At 34.4% G+C, this 20,599-nt stretch overlaps 1 protein-coding gene and 1 non-coding gene across 2 annotated transcripts in view; one reads left to right on the top strand and one right to left on the bottom strand.

Moving 5' to 3' along the window:
• The window catches only part of zgc:172282, a 269,591-nt gene that overhangs the window by 221,267 nt on the left and 27,725 nt on the right, over positions 1-20,599 (bottom strand). The window lies entirely within an intron of this gene.
• Positions 3,255-3,336, top strand: trnac-aca (transfer RNA cysteine (anticodon ACA)). Its single transcript has one exon. It is a non-coding gene; the product is annotated as a tRNA-Cys (tRNA).

Below are 20,599 nucleotides of genomic sequence, written 5' to 3' on the forward strand. Positions count from 1 at the left end.
TTAGTTAAACTGCTAAATTTGATATGATTAGCCACCTTATGGAATTATTTAATTTAATCGGCTACAGAACAAACTTGACTTTGCCTAGGGCCCAATCCCAATTCTACCCCTTAGACCATCCCCTTTCCCCTACCCCTCATTTTGCATGTTTACCTGAAGGGTTATTGGTGTCCAAATTCTCTTTAGCTTAAAGGCGTAGAGCTAAGGGGAAGTGCTAGATGGCCCTTGGAATGGAAACTTTTCAGGACTACACTTGAAACCAAGGGGTATGATATATGGAATTGGGATTGGGCCTAAATAACATAACTTGCATAAATAATCTATGTAAGACTTTCAATTACACTTTAAGTTAAATACTAGTTAAATACTAAAATCTTGTTAGCTAAGCAGTAAAATGTTGTTTACAGTATTATTATTAATATAATAATAATAATAATAATAATAATAACAACAACAACAACAACAACAACAACAACAACAACAACAACAACAACTACTACTACTACTACTACTACTACTACTAATAGTACTACTACTATTATTATTATTATTATTATTATTATTATTATTAAATGTATTATTTGACATTTTTATTATTTAAAAACTTTAATAAAATTATTTTGTTTAAAAATCTCTGAAAAACCACACTTGCAAATTATCTGAAAAAAAAAGTACAACATTTAACAGGAGGCTAATAAACAGTAGTTTTTGGAATGACTGGGTATATATAACAAAAAGTTAAGGCAAATTTTTCATTTATGGCTGAACTGTCTCTTTAAGCTAAGCGTTTCTGTCATATTCAAGCTTCTATTCTGCACCATTAATCATCAGTGTCATCTCAGATCCTCAAGGGAAGGATTACCTGCTAGCATTTAGCAGTAACTGACCCTGTCCGTCCTTGTAAAACAACAGCAAATTACCCACGGGGCGTTAATGCACTCGACTGACATGTGTTTTTGTATGTGCGCAGACAGAAGGTGACGCAAGATCGACACAAAAGGTAAATCTTTCCCATTTACATTGTTGGGAGCAGTCAATGCAGCTTCCGCCAGACTGTTAATGACATGTTGTGCAGATTGTGGTTTGAGGAGTGTCCTGGCAAATAGGGTGAATCCCAAGGACGTGTCCACAAGGGTAAACATGATTGACAGAATGGCCTCTGGATGTAATTATATAACTGTGAAAGGTGTGGGATGACGCTTAGATCAGAATCTCCAATGAGAGAAGGCATGAAAAGCACACATTCGCAGTTGGTTCCCTCTGGGAAACTTCCTAAATGGGGATTTTGTCATTGTTGTGCCCTTGAAAGCGCAATAAGGGCTTCATGCATTGTAAAAGCGAAACCTTTAAGTGAACACATTGAATGGAGCTTGAAAGCAAATCAGTTCTTTTTTTAACAAATCATGCTAATTATGGGCTTCTATAAAGGAGTCTAAAATATGGAAAGGCTAAGAGGAAAAAAAAATATGTTAGTTTTCAATAGTTTTGGTAAGCTACAGTGTTTTTTTTTTTTTTTTTTTATTATTATTATTATTGATGGGGTAGCAGATCTCTGGGGAATTGCCGCCCACATCTTGCCCTGACGAGGGTTTAACCGAGTGTGATTCTTGTACTGTTCATGGCCTTGTAGAGGTGGCCCTCTGGGACGAGGTACTTTACGACTACTGACCCATTTATATCCCCAGTGGTAACAATGTGGCTAGAAAACTGCTAGAGAAGATTGAAGAAGCCATTTTAGCCCTGTGAGCATCTACACAATGCTTTTCATTTAAAAAGCAAACAACCATTAAGCTACCCGTATTTAATCACCAAAAATACAAACTTTAGATTAGAAAGGTGTTTCAAAGTGCAAGTTTTTCAAAGCGATATTGCTATCTGTTCCATGTAAAGCACTCAAATATGGTTTAGTCAAGTTCGTAGAATTGGCATGGACATCATTTCAGTTATTAAAACAGGAATTTCCTTTACCAAACAACAACTTTTACAAGTTTTTGCAAATACAACATTTTCTAGAATCCTCCCATAATGATGTCAGAATACGTCTTGATTTTTCTGACATGGATAAACAATTGTATTCTTCATTTTCCCTCAAAGGGAATATATCTTTATTTTTATTTTTTACTCAATGTTATCTAATGTAGGTTGTTTATCGCTTACCTCCTTGAAAGTTACTTGGGGAAAAGACTGTGGAACAAATTTTTGTGAAAAAGAACGTCTTTCGGTCTGTTCTGGCATATTATTCAAAGGTGCCACAATATCAAACCATGAGCAATTTTTTTTATTTAAATCTTTAACAGAACATATTCAACACCAGTTTGTCTAAATAAGGTATTTCCTAATATTTCTCTTTTTTTTTTTTAAGTGCAAATCCAATGTTGGCACTGCGATGCATGTATTCAGGGACTGTGACATGATTAGGACATACTGGAAAGAAATCCACTAATTAGTTTAGAGGATTATTGGTAAAAATGTTGCCCTGTCTCCAGCTGTTAATCTTCTGAATTGTAAAACAACTCTACACCTTTGTCATGGACTAGAATCTGTGTAACACTTTTGTACAAATATTGCGAAAAAAAAAGTATTCTTTTGTTGTGGTCCTCTCCTAACATTCCTTCTATCAATATGTGGATAAATCAGATTGCCATTTTCTTACAATCGGAAAAACTGACTTATGACTTGCGTCAGAAATCTGATGATTTCTGGCAAATCTGGAATCCTCTATGGCAGTTTTTGGAGAATGTATCTGAAAAGACTATTTTTTGCTAATTTTACCCTTCACAAAAGACTTGAATTACTAGCCGATGGTCGATTGTATAATAGATGGCTATATTATTGTATATGATGACATGAGACACATATACCCCTGTTGTGTTATTGTAAATCTTTAAAAAAATGTTAAAAGAAAATAAAAAGAAAAATAATTGACATGGACGGAGGTGATGTGTCCCTCCAATTACTAAAATGTCCCTACCAATAATTTAATCGACCCCTAGTAACCTACACGTGCATAAAATCAAGTTCTCATTCACTGTAATTCTATTAACCAAGGCTGTGCAATTAATCGAAATTTGCTTTTGATTTTGGCCTCCATGATTATGAGAAACTATCATTGAGATAAAATAGTTGAATTGCATCAAAGCCCAACTGCAGTTAATTCAAGTAAATTGACTTTTGCAGCATGGGATATCATTGTTATTTGTATTATTAAGTGTTTATTTTGTATTATTATTCATGTTTTTTTTAAAAAAAAACATGATGAGGTGGCCGAGTGGTTTAGGCGATGGACTACAAATCCATTGTGCTCTGCACGCATGGGTTCGAATCCCATCCTTGTTGCTCATATGCTCTGGCGTTTGAGAGAGCCCAGTGATTCTGTTGAAGCTGTTTTTTCCCAGAGATGGGTTGTGGCTGGAAGGGTATCTGCATGTGCTGGATAAGTTTGTAGGTTCATTCCGCTGTAGCAACCCCGGATTAATAAAGGGACTAAGCTGACAAGAAAATGAATGAATGAATGAATGTTTTTTAAAATGTGAACAGAATTTGTGCTGTTGAATACAGCTCTAAGCATGTATGCCCCAAGCAATGACAAAAGCAAATCTACACCCTTAGGTTTAGTGCTGTGTTTTCCAAGTAGTGGGTTGCAGAAGTTTATTTTTAATTTTTTGTGATATGTGACTAATTTTGAAAGAAGTGTATAAAAGCTTTTGACTTCTGTCAAAGGCGCTTTATATTTGTAAATAAATCCATTCACCTAAAAGCAATATCGTACAGAATGTTGCAGTCTGCTTATTTGACGGATGTGAGGGTCTAGTTCATTTTAAATTGTGGAAAGTGCTACTGTAAAGCACAAATATCATGGTATCATGGATACGGCGCACAGCCGGTGTTCGCACACTCAGAAATCCTGGCTTTTCATGTGCATGCCACTTAAAGGCAGATAAAAATACTTTGTATTTATGTAAGCTTCAGCCATTAGGATTTAATTAATTACTGAACAGGTTATTAGGACTTGTGGAGCTGCGCATCAATGGATGTGATCTTCAGTTTTTGGACTTTCAGCAGTGAAAATTAAACCACACTTAAATGAACTAAACTCAACTGCAACTCTGAAAACTGGACGAGTTTAATTCTACTAGAACTTCTATGTAAAGCTGCTTTAACACAATTTACATTGTAAGTGCTATAGAAATAAAGATGAACTGAATTGAATTATTAATAACCAATCAAAGAACATTTCACCAAGCTTATATTGGAGTACCAAAAACATGATAATGAAGATGATGATGATGTTTTTGTGTACTGTAGACGACTATCAAACATCTGACACAATAATAGGCTGTGAGTCAGCATGGCAGGTATATATAGAAATATATATTGTGTAAAATACTATGTTTTACATAAAATTCAAGCTAGTCATTTTCACTTTTAAATGCTACATTAAAAGGATAGGCTTATTCAGAAGTCGAATGACTATTTGTTATTTGAAGGAAAATTCATTCATTCATTTTATTTTCAGCTTAGTCCCTTTATTCATCCTGGGTCACCACCACTGGAATGAACCACCTTGAATGAAAATATACTTATAAATAGAAAAAAAATAAATAAATACCAGCATGAAACTTACACTCACCGGCCACTTTATTAGGTACACCTGTCCAACAAATTTCTAATCAGCAACTCAATGCATTTACATGTAGGCATGTACACATGGTCAAGACGATCTGCTGCAGTTTAAACCAAGCATCAGAATGGGGAAGAAAGGTGATTTAAGTGACTTTGAACATGGCATGGTTGTTGGTGCCAGACAAGTTTTTCATGACAACCATAGGGTTTAAAGAGAATGGTCAGAAAAAGAGAAAATGTGAGCGGCAGTTCTGTGGGCACAAATGCCTTGTTGATGCCAGAGGTCAGAGAAGAATGGCCAGACAGGTTCAAGCTAATAGAAAGGCAACATTGACTCAAATAACCACTCATTACAGCCAATGTATGCAGATGAGCATCTCTGAAAGCACAACACGTCAAACCTTGAGGCGGATGGGCTACAGCGGCTGAAGACCACAGCGGGTGCCCCTCCTGTCAGCTAAGAACAGGAAACTGAGGCTAAAATTCTTACAGGCTCACCAAAATTGGACAATAGAAGATTGGAAAAATGTTGCCTGGTCTGATGAGTTTCTATTTCCACTGAGACATTCGGATGGTAGGGTCAGAATTTGGCATCAACAACATGCAAGCATAGATCCATCCTGCCTTGAATCAACAATTCAGGCTGCTAATGTAATAGTCTGGGGATTATTTTCTTTGCACACTTTGGGACCATTAGTACCAATTAAGCATCATGTAGCCTACCTGAGTTCTGTTGCTGACCATGTTTCTCTTTTTATGACCACAGTGTACCCATTTTTTGATGGCTATTTCCTGCAGGAAAGCGTGCATGTCATAAAGTGCGAATCATCTTAGACTGGTTTCTGGAACATAACAACGAGTTCACTGTACTCAAAGGCCTACACAGTCACCAGATGTCAATCCAATAGAGCACCTTTGGAATGTGGTGGAATATATATTTATTTATTATTATTATTGTTATTATTATTATTAGTATTATTATTATTATTATTATAGATTCATTCATTTTCTTTTCAGCTTAGTCTTATTATTATTCTGGGGTTGCCACAGCAGAATGAACCACCAACTTATCCAGCACGTTTTTATGCAGCGGATGCCCTTCCAGCCGCAACCCATCTCTGGGAAACATCCATCCACACACTCATTCACACTCATATTATTATTAATGTTAGTAGTAGTATTAGTATTAGTATGAGTATTATCATTATTACACACCAGACAATTTACACTACGGACAATTTAGCCTACCCAATTCACCTGTACCACATGCCTTTGGAAACCAGAACACCCGGAGGAAACCTACGCAAACGCAGGGAGAAGATGCAAACTCCACACAGAAGCACCAACTAACTACCTACTGCGCCACTTATTATTATTATTATTATTATTATTATTAATTAATTAATTTATTTATTTATTTATTTATTTATTTATTTACTTTTGCATGTTGATCTATAGCTCTCTTCTGAAAGGGAGAACTATAACCTATATGTGCATGCTCACATTTCATTCTAAATGGGGTTTTCTACCCACTTATTTGCAGATGTAATTATTTGAGCAATTATACCTAATAAATCACCTGCAGTACGCCCACGACGTGCACGCACACACACAATTTGATAGACTGCACAAGCAAATTAGTAGCTTTCTTTCGGTGTTAGTGAATCAAGGCCTCGCGCCCGTCTCCGGGGAAACCAGTCTCATCATTAGAATATTGACGCGGTCATGCCGAAACGCGCACGCAAGGTTACTCTTTACGTTTCTTTAGTCTCAATCGGTAATTAACTAAGCAGAAATCGCTTCCCTCTCTCTTGTTCAACAGAAGACATCTTTTATCTGGTAAGCCCAACATAACCCAGCAGATCTCCAGTCAGTGGGACTTCAGCAAACCCCCCGCTTCCAGCGCTTGAGCAGCGGTCGCCACAGGGAGCTTCTTCCGCCGCATTATTCACAGCCCTGCACTGCTTTAAACTAAAGCGCTAGCAGAGGCAAATCTCCATGTGTTCCTCTTTGTTCTCAGCCAGAAGTCTTGTTTCCTCCTCATCTGTAATTTCAACATCTTCAGCCGAAAAAATACGTGTTTCCAGGGCAGAAATCACGAGAGGTTACACACGCGTTGATGGAGGAGAAGCTGAACTCTTCTGACTCGCACTGAACCACAGGCCAAACTTCAGAACTGTTTTTTGATGCTTAATGTAGCTCAATTATTGTTTAATGTTTGATATAGTTAACACAGCTAAAAAATAATTAGCAATCTGAGAAATGTTAAAATCACTATCGAATATATAATGTAAAATTGCCTCAATAAACAACATTTAGAGAGCAAAAAAAAAATATATATATTTCCCAGTATCAAAAAATTATTTTATTTACTTTTTTTACCAAAATCAAAACCAACATTGATTTTTATAAATTTTAACTTAATGTATTCAAATGGCAAAATATTTAATGTATACTAAAGTAAAATAATAGTCAATGTCTATAAATTATAATAATTTAATAAATAAAGAAACAAAATTGGAAAATTTTGATATCACATTTGATTCAAAATGTGGCATTCATTCAAGTTACACACATTACATACAAGTGCATGTTTAAATGTTTAAATTACTGAATATAATTAATAATTGAAAATGTAATTAATATATATATATATATATATATATATATATATATATATATATATATATATATATATATATATTAAAAAAAACATTCTATAAAAGTAAAATATATTAATAAAACATTATTTTATTTGCCTGTTGTTTAAAGCAAAATAAATATTTACAATTAATTTTATTTTGTTACATAATTGTCCACATTGATTTGCATGATTGCATGGTTGTAGAAAGTCAACTTTTCATGACTTTTTTTCTCAAAATAAAGATTCTAGAGCAGGTGACTGTTGATGCCTGTCAGGAACAAACTTCACATTGTCTTAGTTTAATAAAAATAATTCAAATGAGCCATTTTTATCTAGTTTTTTTTCCAAGATTACAGTGAGATTATTCTAGATTAAAAAAGAATATATGCCCACCTATATATATATATATATATATATATATATATATATATATATATATATATATATATATATATATATATATATATATATATATATATATATATATATACTTGCATACATACATACATACATTTATACAACTGTGGCACTCTTGACATCCTTCGAAACTTCACAAACAGCATAGCATCTGTGTTTAATAATGTATGACCTAAAATGTGGATGTTTTGGAGCATCACACCTCCGGAGAGACTCCTGTTTTTCGAGTAAAGAAACTTCAGAGGCTCCTTTAGACCATATTCAGCTTCCATAGAGGAACATATAGATGCTGGAGCATCAGAGAGCAGGCGCAGAGATGTGAGCCTTCGCCTACTTCACCTCCTCCATCAGGAGTCAGTCATTCATCCGACAGCGGTGAGGGAATCCAGAGATGCAGGAGAGCGTCGCACTCGTGTCACAACAACACTGCTGCTTTGATCAGTAGGTGGAAACAGCCAAACCCTGCACTCTTCAACGCTCTTTGCCCACTGGAGCCTTTGAAAACACAACTCTGTCAAGAAGAGCTCGTATGCTGTTGAACGGTTGGCAACTCTGGAAAGTTTGAAAGGGACAAACAGTCTAGATGTTTCCACTGCCTCTTAAGATACAGCCAAAAAAAAAAAAATGCTGAAAGATTTCTGCTGTCTGGTGAACATCTCTGTGGATATAGATCAAGGAGAAGGTGAGGAAGAAGAGAGTTTATGATGAAGAATTCAACATTACATAAATGCGCACAGCGTCACGATGGCACAGCGAGTAGCACAATCACCTCACAGCAAGAAGGACGCTGCTTCAAGCCTTGGCTGGGTCAACTGGCAATTCTGGAGTTTGCATGTTTCCCCCATGTTGACATGTGTTTCCTAAGGGTGCTTCAGTTTCCCCCACAAGTCCAAAGACATACGTTATAGGTAAATTGGGTAAGCTAAATTGTCTGAAGTGTATATGTGTGAATGAGTGTGTATGGGTGGTTCCCAGTGGTGGGTTGCATCTGGAAGGGCATCCACTGCATAAAACATATGTTGGATAAGTTGGTGGTTCATTCCACTGCGGTGACCCTAGATTAAAAAAGGGACTAAGCTGAAAAGAAAATGAATGAATAATAAATGTGCACATACATGAACTTACAGATGAAGTCTTTTGGGGGATTTGAACTTTGTAGTTGTTGTTATCACTCAGCCTAAAACATGTCAAGCCAAAGTTTACAATGTTTATTTTGCAAGCGCAATATTTTGTTATTTTTGAGGAATTGAACAGTTTTTCTGTTCAAGTTAATTCACAAAAAAAAAAAAAAAAGTTTGTTCTGGTAATCTTCAGTCAAATTCTGACTGTTAGTGTTTGAAGCAGCCGTCCTTTTCAGTTTAACTGCTTCAGCCACACTATTCTTAACCACACCCCTTTTACCGTTGGTTTGCTATAAGGGAATTATGTGCAAAAAAGAAAGCCCCATCCCCTACTCAATATTCTGTTTCAGTTAGAAGTAAATCAACATACTGCAATAAAAGTTTCAGCAACTTCTGGTTCGCACTGACTTTAAAAGCGTAGAATTAGTGACTCTTAGTTAATTGGTGAACCCATTTAAAATATGTGTATTTTAATGGCCAATAAGTAAATGTCACAAGTCATGTTTCAAAAGCAGAGACAAAGGCTATGATGATGCAATATAATGTCATCAATAACTAATTACAAGAATCAAATTGAGCAAGAACATGTGTAGACAATAAAATATTATTTTCACAATTTAAAATATAATAATAATAATAATAATAATAATAATAATTATTATTATTATTACTATTATTATTATTATTATTATTATTATTATTATTATTATTATTATTTATAATAATATATAATTATATTGGGGTGACACAGTGGCTCAGTGGTCACTGGTTCGATTCCCGGCTGGATCAGTTGGCACTTCTGTGTGGAGTTTGGCTTGGATAGATGAATTGAATAAACTAAATTGGCCGTAGTGTATGAATGTGTGTGTCATTGCGTGTGTATTGATGTTTCCCAGTACTAAGATGCGGTTGGAAGGGCATCTGCTGTGTAAATCATATACTGGATAAGTTCCTCTGTGGCATCCCCTGATGAATAAAGGGTCTAAGCTAAAAGATAATTATTTAATAATTTGTATTTTATTTGAGAAAGTTAGGATCTTTGCGCACTTTTGAAAACAGTTTAACATTTGATAAGATATGAGTGTCAATAAACTAATATGAGATGATTTACGCTTTGACATAGCATGTTATCCTGCGGAAAAAATTAGAAGCAGATCATCTTGACCTGCCTAAATGCATCGAGTTGCTTCCATGTGAGTGGCTGATTAGAAATTTGAGCAGTTGGACAGGTTTGCCTAATAGTGGCCGGTGAGTGTATTTTTGAACACACAGTTGTCTCTAGAATATTATTTTCTGGAATTGTTTTACCCTGAATGTTGGTTGTACTGCACGCCATTCACATGCAAATCAAAGGCATTGTATTATTGTTTTGCCTTTCAAACCACTCATTCTCAAGCTTGTAATCAAATCAATTATATTTTCAAATAATCTACCACCTTTAGTCAAAACATTTTCCAAATTGCCAATTTCATGTGTGGTAGAAGCAGTAACACTAAGACTGTAGTAGCAAAGTGATGCTGGAAAACTCAACACCTCCTACATTGCAGGACTCGTGCCAACTCTCTGTCTTATAAGGCGATTCTGGAGGAGTTCTGGCGGTGTACACAATACATTCTGCACATATACACATAAAGAAACGTCATCTGAGAGAGAGTGTGCTCTAATGCGCTGGACAGGTGTACTGTGTGAGCAATAGTTTCATAACAGCAGGATATTTTTATCGCTTGGGCTGCAATAAACATCTCTCCTCCTCAGGACGGTTTTATTTATCACTGCTGAAGATTCAACTCAGCCACTGTTGACTTTTCACTCATTGCAGTGAATAATTGAGCATATAGGACAAAAAGGTTGTTTTAAAGATATACGTATTGTGATAGTTGTGTTAATATTGCAATAGTCGATGAAAAGTAAAAGGTATTTTGTGTTTTGTTTAGAACCTTCCAAAAGGGAAACAGAATGAATGCACACTACTATTGCTACAGAGTAAAATCATCAGGGTTAATTAAGCTGTGTTAGTGTCCATTTACTCATAAAGAGTTAACAAGAAATAGTGAAAGACACCCTTTTTGTGTTGGTGGAAATGATCAGAGTCACTTTTTGCATTGTTACCTTTGCTCCATTAAGCTCTGCCCCTCAATCTACCCCTGCTGAGACCTGATTTGGACTTTCGTCATATGGTTACTTTACAGTTAGGGGTAGAGTGCCTGTTGTTTAGGGTTAATTTTATGTGATTATGCATACCTAATTGTAATTACCATATTACATTCACTGTCTTCAGATTGTCAATGTGCTGTTCAATTGTGGTAAAGAAGGAGCTGAGCTGAAAGGCAAAGCTCTCGATTTACCGGTCAATCTACGTTCTCACCTATGGTCATGAGCTTTGGGTCATAACCAAAAGGACAAGATCTTGGATATGAGTGGCCAAAATGAGTTTCCTTCACAGGGTGGCAGGGCGCATCCTTATAGATGAGGGTGAGGAGCTCTGATACCTGGGAGGAGCTCAGAGTAGAGCAGCTGCTCCTCCACATTGAGAGAAGTCAGCTGAGGTGGCTTCGACATCTGTTTCGGATGCCTCCTGGATGCCTACCTAGGGAGATGTTCCAGACATGTCCCACTGGGAGGAGGCCTCTGAAAAAACCCAGGACACGCTTGGGACTATGTCTTCCGGCTGGCCTGGAAACGCCTCAGGGTCCCCCCAGAGAAGCTGGAGGAATTGTCTAAGGAGAGGGAAGTCTGGAATTCTCTACTAAGACTGCTGCCCCCGCAACCCAAACACAAAAAAGCGGACAAAAATGAATCCATTAATAATTGAATTTACATTTTGCAGACAGGTAAGCTCTTCTGTTTATCGCCTATAAAAAATATTTAACAATTTAGCTGAATAAATGTGGTTAAATAGCTGCATAGCCTATAGTTTGACCAAATTTGATCAAGTCTAATAATCATTGGAAGAATAAATCTATATTCAGGACTTTTTGGTAACGCTAAAGCTTAAACAATGCTTATAATCTTATTTATTCAGTTTATGTATGGGTTAACTTGGTCATATGTTGGTGAAGTTTGTTCTTCAAAAGATTCAAAGTAAATCTGCAAACTGCCACTTTAGCTCTCAAAAATTTTTTAATGTCAATATCACAATAATATAACATATTGTGATATTGACATAAAAAAAAAATTTTGAGAGCTAAAGTGGCAGTGTGCAGATTTACTTTGAATCTTTTGCTACTAATGTTTGTTTTTTGATCGTGCACCTGCCTTCAAGATTTTCTAGATGTGCGCACATTTCTGTTTTTCGAAGTTTGTTCTTCACCACTGTTGCCACTGGCTTGCTTGGTTGGGACTTTGTAGAACTGCCTATTGATGGCTCTTCAGTGTTTGTACTTAGCAGTAAAATTTAAACCACACTGAACTGAACTAAGCTGAACTTAAACTCGAAAAACTGGACTGACACGTTTTCAATTTACTAGAACTTCTATATTAAGCTGCTTTGACACAATGTACATTGTAAAAGCACTATAGAAATAAACATGAATTGAATTGAAAAAAAAAATTATTACATACTGCTATTACTACAACTACTACTACTACTACTAATATTTTCAGTAGAATAAGCAGTAGTAGTAAAACATTATGGCCCAAATAAGTTGTTACATTTAAATTACATGTTCTCTTGAACTTATCTTGTCTTAATATGTTTTGGACATTTAACAAAGGTGTGTAAGTTCTTGAAAACTTAACCTAAAGTAGCATGTCAACTTGACTACTTCTATTGTCTGTCTTGTAAATGTTCACTTGATTCGTGCCAGTAAATTTTAAGCTTGGGAGAAGAAGGTTGGTTTTTCCCAATTTTGTAATGATAAATGAGTATGTTGTAAGTTAGTGCATGTTTGACCATGTTGCGGGAAAGTAATATGATACTACAAGTTTTCTCCTGCTTGATAACTGTTTAGAGTAGGGCTGCACGATTAATTCAAAACAGATCACGATCTCGATATGACCCCTACATGATCTTAATTCAGATTTTTTACAATTCAGCTAATTATATTTTTAAGGTCAGAAGAGAAGTGTAAAAATGGTTGCACAAGTCTTTACATTGTTTTATATTCATTGTTTCGTGTGTTGTTTTGTTCTAAAGTGTCACATGCTGCATTTGTAAGGTATAATTCACCACAATATGTAATCTCTGTCTTATTACAATAATGTATTTGTGGCTGCAAAATCACACATCAGCTGACGCACTGTTTGTTTACTATCGAGAGGACATGTGCATACCCGCCAGTGTTGTCTACTTAGTGAACAGAACCTGCATAGGCTGTGAATAACAGGTAATGAAGTTGTAAATAGCGTTCAGTTTGTTGCACAGACAGATCGCTTGGAGGTCCCATGGAAGGATTAATTTGCTTTTTTTTTTTTTTTTCTCAAATTGTGACTGCAACTATGAGCTGCATTTGGCAATGAATGTGAAACCAAAAGCATGCACATCATTTAAATGTTATCGCATTTTAGAGTCGTGATTATGGCATTTGATATGTTTTTTTTTTTTTTCTTTCATAGTGAACACAGTGTTGTGCATGAAAATAAATATTTACTGGGTCAGTATAACTACTCTAGCCTTCATGTTGAATATAATGCTAGAGTTAAATCTTGTAATGACAAATGTCTAATTTTTATCAGTGAAAAAATGGTCTAATAATGTTTTCAATGACAAATGACAAACATATGTCTCAAACATAATAATTCAACTTTAGAAACATGAATATTTGTTTTCCGGTGTCATCATTTTACTGTGAATTAACAACCAGGATATATATTTAAGTCTGATGAAGTCCACCATTCCAAGTCTATACAAAATGTAGCATCTTTACCAACAGTAAGACCACAGATAGGCCTAATAGTTTTATTGTTGTTTTACCATATTTTTGAGAAATAACAATAATAATAGCCTACTCATATTAACCTTTATTCTACATCTATAGAATTGTGAGAAAATTGTGATCTTGATTTTAAGCAAAAATAAAATTAAAATTTTGGTCCCCACTTTAGCCGGAATCGTGCGGCCCTACCTCAGAAAGTCAAACACTTATCAATTGTGCTAAACTGCTGAGTGTTTAAGAATGTGTTTCTGTTTTAGGGTTGAATTGCAATATGAAATGTTGCATGAAATATTATTCACTCTTTTAAATTGTTTCGATACCATCACTCCCTCTCCTTCGGTTTCTAGCGTTAGCCTGCATCAGTTTGAATGTAATAAAATAGTTTCACATGCTCTACGATTGTGTCATATATAATTTATTTGAATTTAGCATTCATTTAACTAAAAGCTATTTTATATTAACTTATGTGTCTTCACGGTTTAAGTTTTAAGCTTTGTCTGTAAGTTTACAAACAGCAAGGCCCTCAAAACATGGAGAAGTGCAGTCGCCATTGCAAGTAACAGCCCATACATTAACATTAGTTGATTCTGAGAAACCACGGGTGCTGATTTTTCGATTTTAATTTGTAGCTAATGTTAATTACATTGTTAATAATAATAATAATAATAATGATAATAATAATAATAATAATAGTAGTAGTAGTAGTAGTAGTAGTAAAATAAAAAGAAAACAAATCTACAGATAAATAAATATAACTCACACTCTTACAATATCTCTAATATCTTCCCCACTTACTGTATGCATCATAAAATCAACTTTCCCCCAATTACAATGACATCTTGCAGACCAAGTTATAAGTTTTTTTCGCCAATCTCCAGTCTTGAACTCCTCCATCTTCACTTCTTTAGACAAGTGTCAGTGTACACAGAAGTGCCTCTTCGTCCAACTCTCAGATGACCAGCCTCTCTGAGCCTCTCCAGAACGGGGAATCCAAACAGTTTGTGCTCACCATAATTTACTTAATAACTGCTACGCTTCTTTGGGAGATGCCACGCAAATTACAGTTACCAAGCAACCCACTCATTACCATACATCCCATTGTAGAGTTTGTGAATGAGAAGAATCATAGATTAGTTTACAATTGGGGGGAAAGGTAAAGACATTATATATAAACACATCCAGTTGAAGTCAGAATTATTAGCCTCCCTGTTTATTTTCCTCCAATTTCTATTTAATGGAGAGATTTTTTTTAACAAATGTCTAAACATGAAAATTTTAATAACTTATTTCTAATAACTTTATGTTATCTTTGCCATCATTACAGTAAATAATATTGTATTAAATATTTTTGAAGACACTTCTATATGGCTTAAAGTGACATTTAAAGGCTTAACTAGATTAATTAGGTTAACTAGGCAGGTTAGGTTAATTAGGCAAGCTATTGTATAACGATAGTTTGTTCTGTAGACTATCTAAGTAAAATATAGCTTTAAAAAAAAAAAAAAAAAACTACGAGTAAAAGTATCCGATCTAAATTCAAAATATGAGTAAAAATTGTCCTTAAGGTTATCAAGAGTAGTGAGTACTATGAAGATTATGCTGCATATTCTGCAAATTAAAAATAAAGCTTACATCAGTGTCGTTTTCTTTTAAGGGTGTTTTTAAGTGTAATCTATATCCCATTCATAGACTCCACATATAAAGTGTGAAATTAATTTAATGTGAGAACCCAAATACATCAACATATGCACCGATAATGAGCAGGCTGATACATTTACATGTGGAGTGAAATCTGTGTAACCTAAAGCACTAAAATCTAGCTTTTCTGATGCATGTTATTGCTCAGGCTATGCACTTTAAATCCTAACAAGCTAAGTGTCCAGCAGTTGGTACCATAAACAAACCATGTGCAGCACTGATGGAATACATACAATTAGTGCATGTATTTAAAAACATAACATTCTGTACTGCACGTAATTATTGTTTAAGGTCATTTAGTCATCATACAGTAGGCATCATTCATCTTCTTATCAGTGATTCGAAGCTTAAATAGTTTTTAGTCAGTGCGTGTAATGATTTTGCATCTTCTTGGACACCTTTTAATGCCAAACAGTGCATGTGTGCTGTACTGCTGTGCTTTGAAAGTGTCCATGTCTTGAAGATTTTTGATTTTTCTATGTGATTTGATTGAATGGGAATTGTAGGGGTTATTATTGTACTCAGCCAATCACAATAGACATGAAAAAAAAATAAAAATAAAAATAAAAATATAAAGTAGTGACTGCAGACTGAAGGAACATGGTGCAGTAAAATATTGATACAGCACTAAGAATGTACTCCAGTAATGTTACCTAAAAATAAATAAATAAATAAATAAATAAATAAATAAATAAATAAATAAATAAATAAATAAATAAATAAATAAGTAAATAAATAAAAAAACTACTAAGTAAAATACAATTCCTGAAAAAATAAATAAATACATAAATAAATAAATTAATTAATTAATTAATTAATTAATAAATAAATAAATAAATTAGAATGATTCAAATCTTGTTACTTGTTCACTGGTCACTACTAGCAGATTTGAATTGTTGATCTGTCACACACATATCACATATATCAAACATTGACTGTTGACTAGAAGTTTTATTCCATTTTGATATAAGTCTATTTATTTTCACTATTCATAAGATATTACAACATATTTTTAGATATTGGTACGTAATAGTTATCATTAATAGTTTTTATTGCATACTAGGATTTATTCATTAGAAAAAAATACTTATTTACATACTAGTACTTACCTATTTAGATGCTAGCAGTGAGGGACCACTTTCTTTTAAGGTGTCCTTGATACATGTCCCATGTACTGTATTTTAACAATTTAAATTAATTATGAATTATTACATGTAAATAATTCTAAATCGTATCTGCATTTTAAACCCAGCTGTATAGTAAGCTAGGGTTATTATTACTATAACAATTCCCACCTCATTAGTCCCAACTGCTGTTTTAGTCATCTTGTATTATTACTAGTCTGAATGGCCAGTACAGTTCAATTAAATATCTTTCTAACTAACTAGCAGTATTTTCAGATAAGAACTGGCATTTATGGTACATGCTATAGTTTCTGTTGAATAACAACTTGTGTCTAATCAATAAGTACTAAAATCTACACCCAAAAAAGGCAGAGAACAATTCATCGCTTTGGTGATTTTACAATTGAGGGTAAGAAAGGTAATGTAATATATGCTAAAAGTGCTTTTGGATAGTAGCATATTAAATGAAAATGGCAGATGCAAATGAAAATCCGCCATCTGAAGTGATCATAAGAGCGATATTATTTTATTTCGAGAGGTTAGAAAACGGCAAAGAGGGAATGGCATAATGATTTGGCTACCAACTGGTTACATTATTGCCTGTAAAAGAATCATTTATGTTTAAAGGAACATTAGAATTGCATTGGCACTATATTTATTAACATATTTTACAGACTACTTAAGAACTGCTTTATGGCAAGACGTTTTGACATTTTATCCATTCAACATGAAACTAGTGCAGTGTTTCATGTTTACGCTGATTATTTTTAGCTGGTATTTTTCAGATTGAATGCTACTGTTGGATTTTTAGCGACAGGTGCTGAATTGTTACATATAATTGCTGATACTTTAGTAACTAGTACATATTTATTTTATGTTGGAACATTTGATACCATTCATCTGATGATAGTATTTTTTTTTCCATAATGACTGGTAACTACTCTATTGTTTGTTTCTTACAGTTTTTCTCAATTGCTTTGGCACATTTTTCTTCAAAACAGTCTACATTGTCTAAATAAAACTATATTGCATGTCTGCAAAATGTAGTTACTCAACAAAAACATTTAACTCATGCTTCAAACCGTAGTTATTGTATCAGTAATTTGGCCAATGCCACCAAAATATAAACTGTGTTGGTCATCGTGTGAGCCACACTCCTCAAAATGATATATTGTTTTTTTCACCCCGACAGTCAACAATGAAAATTAAGGTTTTAAAAAAATCTGTTTGTTAAGAAGAGTCAATAGTCTATAGAAAAAAAATGAGCATTTGTAGTTATACAGTGCATTTGTTTGTGTACAAATGTATTACATGTAGAGTGCAATCTTGCTTTTACTGTATTGTATATTTCATATTTCTTATGTTACCACAAATAAACAAAAATACGACACAAAATCATCCATAAAAACATGTATTCTTGGTGTACATCCAATCACTCTTGTTGGCCTTGCTAGAGATTACACATCTTCCAAGTGCTCTTTCACAAGCATTTTGCTGCAGTTGTGGAAGTTCTCCCAAACCCGGTTGGTTAAATAGATTATGCAAATTGTATAGCAATTAGAGATCATTTATCTTTTTTTTTTCTAGACATTACGCATGTGCTGAATCATTTGCAGTCCACTTAAATCAATAAGGAATGCCAATCTTTCATATCTATAAGGAAGTGAAGATCACTTATTTTTAAAGAAAACTGATCTTAAATGTGGCGATTTTAAAGTAGAAAGTCAGTTTACCAAAAGATGTCGGCTGGCTGGCTGAAAATTAAAAGTCTGTGTGCATATACCCTATTGTTTTCTCATTCCTAGGAGTCTAAAATTTTGGAAAAATCCAGGCAATCAGAAAGAAAACATTAATTCTAACAATCTACACAGAACTATTAATATGCATGGCTTAGGCAGCATTTGTTTGGCCATAATACTGAGATTTACGGCTGCAAAAACTAATCAAATAAATAGATAAAATTTATTGATATAGTATCGATTACTAATAAGAGTTGGCAACAAATTCCGTTATCGATTCATTGTGTCCCACAATGTGGTAAAAAAAAAAAACACTTTAGAACACAGTCTCTCTCACGCACTGATATAGAGTTCGGTGCCTCATAGACAGTGATGAGGAGGAAGAGAGTTCAACAGTAGGGTAAATCACTATTTATTCCATTTTGACGTGAAGTACATGGTCCTGTTGTTTACACGTCCACAACTGCAGCAAAATGCTTGTGAAAGAGCAATTGGAAGATATGTTATCTCTATCAAGGCCAACAAGAGTGATAGGATGTCTATATATATAAATCTAAATATATAAATCCCCTGGATTTGGCTCGATGCTCACTTGTAAATCTCATGTGCACCTCACCTGGTGTGAAAAATAAGCTAATTGTTCAGAGATCTAAACTTATTGTTTTGAAAAAGAAACATTTCAATCGAGAATTGAGTCAACGCAATTGAGAAAAACTGTAAAAACAAATTTAGAGAAGGTGTCCTTGTTACACATTTAATATAGAAATTACAAGTATTCATAATTACATGCAACCATCCCTAAACAACACACATTCTATCCTTAACTATAGAGTAAGTTTATGTATTTAATAATGTGTATGTCAGTGGTTAAATAAATACTGTATCAAGGACATCTTCAAATTAAATGTGTTTAAATTTGGTAAATATTAATTAGATTCCAGTCTCTAAAGAATAAGTAAAAACAGTAAAAAATTAATAAGTATGCATTTTATGGATGATGTTTTCTTTTTCTAGTAAAGTAAAAAAAGGATGAAAATACATATGAGTAGATTAAGTGTAAAAATGTTCTGCCTTACTCGTCCTCCATATAAATTATGCTGATTGCACTTAGAAATAAATGGTTGCTTCAAATGAGTGTTTATTTTTTTTCTTCCGTTTTTAGACTTGTGATCATCACAGCAGATGCGACCCAGCAGATCTGGATGTTAACTGAAAACAAAGCTCGCTCAAAGTGAGAAAATTATACCTTATGTCAGTTGTTTGCTAACTCAGAAATAAATCCCTGCGTGCGCACCAGCAAATGCACATGCATTGGTGAACTGAGAAGCGTCCGGATTCACCTCTCACCTCACTGCGTGATGAGCTGCCTCTGATCTCTATCAATGTGACAGCTGGAAATCCCCTGCCTAGAATATTCCATGCCTGACTAGCAGCACATATTCAACATTATTTGCAGTTTAAGGGCTCGATGCTCACTTGTGAATCTCATGTGCACCTCACCTCAACCAAAAATGAAGGTGTGATGAAGGTGCCATAGAGTCAGAAAGAAGATCTTGATCTACCTAGGGATAGCTGAATAGTAAGAGTTCAGAAGATGGATTTGACATACAGTGAGCCTCAAACACAATGGCCTATTTTCACTGCTAGTGTTTTTCAGCCAACGGTAAACTTCCGGTGAAAGGTTAATATATAGTTAAACTTTTTTTAGGTTACTTTTACAGCATCATTATCGTAATGTAATAAAAATACAATCAGTTAAATAAACTTTAGCATTCGTCAACTTGTTCAAGCGTAAAACAAGATAGTGTAACTGCTAGTGCCGTCAGTACCAGCAGACTAGCGCAAAAACTCCATTCAAAATACTAAGGTGAATTAAATGTCCATATTTTAAAGAGATGGCAGGGAAACTTTTAATTTAATGCAGGGCTTCTTGTACGATCTGAGGCCCACTTTATGTCAAACATCTAAAGGCAGTGAAGATCACACATCCTGGCTGTGTTGTATTACCAGTTATCCCCCCTATGCCCTATTCATTTAGAACATTCTAACATTTTAAACAATTTTTACAGTTCAGTTTTAGTGATTTTCATGTTTGAAATTGCACTCCCTTCGCAGTGCACTTAGTAAACATTGACACCATTTGGAACACAGTCGTGGCTCATGGCAAATGCTGTAGGTGACCTATTTAAAACGGAATTTATGTTACATCGCCAAAGCTTGTGAAAACAAAAAACAAAGCATATGTTATTGCTTTTAATTTATAGTAGGTTATTTATTAAGTATCTGTATATGACATGGGTGTGTTGGTTAGAACATTTCTGCAGTGGTTTACATGTGTCAAATTGTAAAAGTAGATTTT

The sequence above is a fragment of the Danio rerio genome, chromosome 15, assembly GCF_052040795.2.
Source record: "Danio rerio strain M-AB ecotype USA chromosome 15, GRCz13ab, whole genome shotgun sequence".
Taxonomy (NCBI): Eukaryota; Metazoa; Chordata; class Actinopteri; order Cypriniformes; family Danionidae; genus Danio; species Danio rerio.